Here is a 6870-nt window from a genome sequence, read left to right on the forward strand (position 1 = left end):
TGATAGAGCGTTAGTCAGTAATGACATGATTAAATGTTCTTTTTGACGTAATTCACATTGGAAGAAATATGCAATGCATTCTGGGTCACAGGTATTCTGTGAATGTTTAAGATGGCAGATGTGCAACCAATAAATTAGAAAGAAAGTATGTCTGAGAGAGACGGTGTGATCGCTTCGCAAACTTGGAATGTTTTCAAATGATGGGAAACTTTCAGTGTCGCTCTACTGCCTGTTATACGGTTCTACTTTCCCAAACACTGTTAAAAACCTTTATTTATTATGAGGTCAAGGTTTGATTATGCACTTTCTGTTTCTCATGGTGAAGCAGATGAGAATGTTGATAACTCTGTATAGGACATAATCAGAATAAACTACCAATTACAAAATCACACATATAAATCAAAGTGTCTGTTTCCACAAATGTTTAATCTGCTTCAGTCTTGGTGGGTGTGCTTACCAGGATGCGAGTGATTCAGAAGGTCAGAGAGCATGCCTGTGAATGCCGGCAAGTTACAGACATGAGGGAAAAATAAGTCATTCACAGGTTTGGTCAGCATTGTTCAGGAGGGAAGTCAGCTAGTAGAGTAGTTTAGTAGAGTCAAGAATCAACCCTAACCATATACAAAGTCCATGTGATTAAACAACAACCTTATGTAACCATTAGGATGATGTTTGTCTAACTTTGGATGGGATCCGTTACAAATCAATGCATGTGATGTTTATCCAACCTGAGCACTTAAATAAATCTCCATTAAAAGCTTCAACTGTGTCTCCTTGTTTTCTGTGCAGAGAGTATGAAGAATCATCCTTTCAGTTGTATTAATGGAACTCTTTTTTTTTTCTGTTGTTTCTCTTGGCCATTCATCATAAGTTTTCATTATAAAGAGTTATTGCTGCTGGCAGGAATGGCCTTTTGTATCTCTCTGTGTTACAGCGTGGCGGAAGAAGCATCATATCGATCACACTCCATTGTTTCAACACAGTGTTATATAGCTCAGTGTTTACTGATTTGTGCAGCATTCCTCTTTACAATAAGGTCCAAATGTTCCAGAGCTGTCACCAGCCCAGAGCCAGCTGTCTTTTATCGCTTTGTTTAGTTTTTTTGAGTCACTCGATCTAATTCTGCCTCCCCAATAGCTGGCAAAGCAGATTGGACTCTCCTCCGCACGCAGACTTGTAGAGGATATACAACATCAAGGTGATGATATTGAAAGCCAAAGCTGTCCAGATAGACCTCTAGGTATCTGTATTCCTCAACAACTTCCATCTATTCACCTAGGATGGACATGATGTTTGGTTTACTCCTGGTCCTCCTAAAATCCACAGTCAGCTCTTTTTATTTGTTTCTTTGTTTGTTTTTGCCTCTTGTCCATCACTGATACACCCAAGACCTACAGAATCATCTGAGTATTTCTGAATATGACAGGACTCTGAGTTATACTGGAAGTCCGAGGTGTACAGAGTGAAGAGAAGCAGTTCCACTTATATTCTCTACAGCTTCAAAGTCAAAGTCAGATTTATTTGTATAGCACATTTCATGTCCAAAACAATTCAAAGTGCTTTACATTAAATAAAAAGCATTGCAGCGGGGAGTGGAAGAAGCATTAAAAGTATGTAAAAGAATATAATGAGAAACAAATAAAATGATTAAAATGATTAAAAACATTTCATACATAACAGTTCTGGGTGAACTGTATTATTAGCACTGGAGCAATCAAAAAAAATGAGCACCATATCCTCTACAGGAGCATCTTGACTCAGGCTAAGGTTGAAGAAGTGCTTTAGCATCCCACAGCTGTTCCACACAGACCTTCAGGACCTGGGGCTGACATTATCTGGACCTGCAGCCTCGTTCTGGCTCAGTCTCTTCAGCTGCCTCCCTACTTGACTGCTGGAGATGTGCTAAGCCCTATAACTGAGGTGGAAGGTGACATTACAGAGGTGTGACAGGGAGGATGTGGGTACAGGCAGGGTTATTTTAGTAGTGGCTGAGTCGCTGATGGTACCATCAGTGACAAGTGGGTTAACAAAATTTCCAACTTCTGACTGGGAGAAGAAAATCTGGAGACCTTATGAAACCAAAAAAGACCACTGATTAGAAAAAGATTTAAAAGTTGGAATGTAAACATTACACAAATTACTGTTAGAGCACTATTTTGTCATTACAAGACATAATAGTTCAAGTTAAGTGAACTACATGACTGCTGATAAGGATTTGCTTAATATGAAAGCAAAAACCCATAGAAAAAGACTTTTAGCTTTTGATCATTTCCAAGGTACAATGAATCCAGCATGATTTGAACTTGAAGTTCGGTCGAGATAAAGATGAGGTGGCTTGATAATTTCACTCTGAACTGGTAGTGTGATGTAGAAATCTACTGCAATTCTGAACCATTGACCAAATGAGATATTTTCAAATCTTGGGTTTGGGAAATGGTTTTCTCATACCAAAATACATGCTCTCGAGCACAGAAGAAAAAGTGTTTCTATTATATTCCCTCTTCAAATAGTTTTTGCCGCAATGCACACGGTTACACGCTCCCTCCATATAATCCTGATCTAGAAAATAATGTTGTTTTGTTGATGATGGGTTCCTCATATTGTTTCCTTAATGTGTACATGTACACATAAGGATTTTGTCGCAAACACACAGACACTTGCACAAAAACATTTTGGCCAATCCAAATTTATTGCACATAGACTATAAGAATTAATATACACAAGCATGTTAATAATAAAAAAAAAAACACACTCAAACTGTCTTCTCTGCCACAGAAGCCATTACTGTATGTTTGAGAGATACAGAGTCCTCCTTTTGTAAGGCAAGGCAGGTTTATTTGTGTAGCACAATTCAACAACAAGGCGATTCAAAGTGCTTTACAGATACTTTAAAACAGTAGAAATAAAAAGCATAATTTAAATTTTAAATAAAAAGAAAGAAATAAGAACAATAGATAAAATCAGTAGTTAAAATATGATTAAGTTTTGAAACTCAAGCTTCAGATTTGGAGCTTCATTCAAATGCAGCTGAAAATAGGTGTGTCTTCAACCTGGACTTAAAGGGATAGTTTGCCTCTTTTGACATGAAGCTGTATGACATCCCATATTAGCAATATCATTTATGAACATTTTCTTACCCCCTGCTGCGTCCTGTGAGCCGAGCTCCAGCCGAGTTTTGGCGTTGACGAAGGTAGTCCGGCTGGTTGGCTGGGGCCACAAAAATAAAGCGTTTTGCTTCTCAAAACAATATGCGTTCAAAAGAGTAATACATTTGCATCACAAAATCGTTCATCCAGAAAAAGTCAGACCTCACAATCGCTTGGCGCTATTTTTTTCTCCCTTCGTATCACTACGGGCTGTGTAGACCGTTCAGACCGAAGTGCAGACCGAGCAGTCCCCTGCTTCCGAGCAGTAACACCGTAACGGGTGCGGCTATCGGCAGGTGGCTGTACGCAGTGATATGAAGGGAAAGAAAATAGCGCCAAGCGATTGTGAAGTCTGACTTTTTCTGTTGAACGATTTTGTGATGCAAATCAAATCAAATCAAATCAAAATGTATTTATAAAGCACTTTTCATACATTGAAATGTAGCACAAAGTGCTATACATGTTTTGAAATAATAAAAGGGCTAAAAATACAAGTTGACTAAAATAATTAAATTAATGTATAAATAAGACATTAGTTAAAAGCCAAATTAAATAAGTGGGTCTTGAGCCTGTTTTTAAAAACATCAACACTCTCTGCAGCCCTCAGGTCTTCTGGCAGGCTATTCCACAGACCGTAAGTTTGTGTTCTAGCTTTGGGTATTATTAAAAGGCCAGTGCCGGAGGATCTCAGGGTGCGCGAGAGTTCATAAAAAAAATATATATAAGCAATTCTGATAGATAAGAAGGTCCAAGACCCCTAAGACATTTAAAAACCATTAAAAGAACCTTAAAATCAATCCTACAACACACAGGGAGCCAATGCAGCGATTTTAAAACCGGTGTAATATGTGCCCGCAAATGTATTACTCTTTTGAACGCATATTGTTTTGAGAAGCAAAACGCTTTTTTTTTGTAGCCCCAGCCAACTAGCCGGACTACCTTCGTCATGGCCATGACGAAGGTAGGGGTCAATTCTTGGACCTCTTCTGTTTAACTTGTATATGCTCCCTTTGGGTCAGATATTGCAGAATTTTAACATCAATTATCACAGTTATGCAGACGATACACAGCTGTTATGTGTCTCTGTCACCAGACGACTGCAGCCCAGCAGACGTACTGTGTCAGTGTCTGGAGGAAGTAAACACCTGGATGAGAGAGAATTTTCTACAATTAAATGAAGACAAAACTGAGATCATTCTGTTTGGTAGCAAAGAGAAGAGGGTCAGTATTGGTAAATATCTTGAGACTCGGGACCTTACAATCACTGACCAAGTTGGTAACCTCAGAGTGTTGATAGAGTCAGATCTGACTTTCAGCAGCCACATCAAAGCTGTCACCAAGGCAGCTTTTTACCACCTCAGAAACATCAACAGAATTAAAGGTTTCCTCTCCCAAAAAGACCAGGAGAAACTCATCCATGCATTCATCTCCAGTAGACTCGATTACTGTAATGCTCTTTTAACTGGACTTCCCAAAAAGAGCATTAAACATCTGCAGCTCATCCAGAACGCTGCTGCTGGAGTTTTAACCCGGACTTAGAGATCTGAACACATCACACCAGTTTTAAAATCTTTACACTGGCTTCCAGTCAGTCACAGAATAGATTTTAAAAGCCTGCTGATGGTTTACAAATCCCAGAATGGTTTAGGCCCAAAATACATCTGTGATATGTTCAGAGAATATAAACCCAGCAGAACTCTTAGATCCAAGGACTCAGGTCAGCTGGTCCAGTCCAGAGTCCAGACTAAACATGGAGAAGCAGCATTTAGCTGTTATGCTGCCAACAAGTGGAACAAACTGCCAGTGGAGATTAAACTTTCACCAAATGTAGACATTTTTAAATCCAGGTTAAAGACATTTCTGTTCTCATGTGTCTATGCATGAAATATCTTTTAACTTATCTAGACTGTTGCCTGTTTTTAAATTCATTTAAATGATTTTATTTGTTTCTCTTTATATTCTTTTATGTATTTTTAATGCTTCTTCCACTCCCCGCTGCAATGCTTTTATTTTATGTAAAGCACTTTGAACTGTTTGTACATGAAATGTGCTCTATAAATAAATTTGATTTGATTTGATTTGATAAATGATATTGCTAATATGGTATGTCATACAGCTTCATGTCAAAAGAGGTGAACTATCCCTTTAAATACACTGAGCGTTTCAGCTGATCTGAGGCTTTCTGGGAGTTTGATCCAGACATGTGGAGCATAGAAGCTGAATGCAGCTTCTCCATGTCTGGTTCTGACTCTGGGAACTGATAGAAGACCGGATCCAGATGACCTGAGGGGTCTTGTACATCTGGACATTTTCACATATAGGCTATGTAGGTGCAAGCACCCTTCAGCGAGTAAAATAACCCAAAAGCAAATGATTGGGGCCACTTCTGATCCTATTAATGAGCCTTTGGTGTCAAGGAGCATGCACATGTTCCATCTTGAACTTACTTTTATGCCCTTTTCATAATCCACCTGATAGACTCCCTCTTCCTCATATACAGAGTCCATCAGATGCTTGAAGCTGAAATAGTACTACTTAAGTACTTCTCCTTTGTGCGTGTTACTCTGTTGTTTTTGGGGCAAAAATAGGTGTTTATCTGCTATAACCCTCGGATTTAAACTGTCGCAGCAATAATGTTTTGTCATTTTCTGATAAGTGGGCACAGAGCTGCATCAGAGCAGCTTATAGGTGTGTGTGTGTGTGTGTGTGTGTGTGTGTGTGTGTGTGTGTGTGTGTGTGAGGGAGAAAAGAGTGATGCCCCCTTGTGTTAACAGCTGGAAAATATTTAGAGAGGACAGAATTTAGTGAGTTTCACAGGTTTGTTGTGCTTCATGATGCTGATGCTCTTTGACTGAGTGGAAAATTTACAATTACGACAGGTCTGTTTTTCAAGCCATGACGTGTAAAATGAAATGATGTATCTTTGTCTCATCCCGTTATTTCTTTCAATTCAAAGGTCAAACAAAATGATTTCCAGTTTAAAACCACACATTTTGCAATCTGCCTGTGTAGAGATTGAACGTCTCTTTATTTCAGTTTCAGCCACATGAGACAACCATTAAAAACGGACTTTTCTTCAGACGTGTGCAAGTTATCTTGTTGAGAATGGGGCTAGAAACCATACTGTCTTTAGGCAAAAGATGCTGAATGCCCATGTATAGATGGTTTCTTAACTGCTTTCAAATTTATTTCATTCCATGCTTTATGACTAATATCCGGAATAATCGTAGAAAAAAAGACAAATATTCTGCACCTTTCAGTATGATGGAATCATTTTAATGGCACTTAAAAATAGCAAAAGAAATGATTGTTCCATTTGAGAAATTAGAAATCAATCAGATCAGTCCCTATTTGTAAATGTTGATATGTAACACTACTGACCCCTTTTTCTGGCTTTGAAATTGCTTTGAGATAACAAACAGGAAGCTCTGTGTGTCCGTTTACAGAAGCATTTTTATTTCATACTGGTTTGTAACCTGAGGACACATTTTCTCCATGAATGAGTCCCTTCTAACTTTAGTACCGACTGACTGTGACTGTCTTTGCGCCCACATGTGTTTCAGATATAGACCAAATCTCAAAGCGGCATTGTTTTTTAAACCATGTTGTGTGTTTGGGGGGGTTTAGTAGTGTGGTTGTTCGGCAGCAGAGATGTGATGATCCTCTGTGTTTTGCCGACTGCGTGTGGAGCCTCAGCGGTGCATCTTCTCTCCGACTGCAGCCA

This window comes from Odontesthes bonariensis, chromosome 2 (assembly GCF_027942865.1).
Source record: "Odontesthes bonariensis isolate fOdoBon6 chromosome 2, fOdoBon6.hap1, whole genome shotgun sequence".
NCBI lineage: Eukaryota > Metazoa > Chordata > Actinopteri > Atheriniformes > Atherinopsidae > Odontesthes > Odontesthes bonariensis.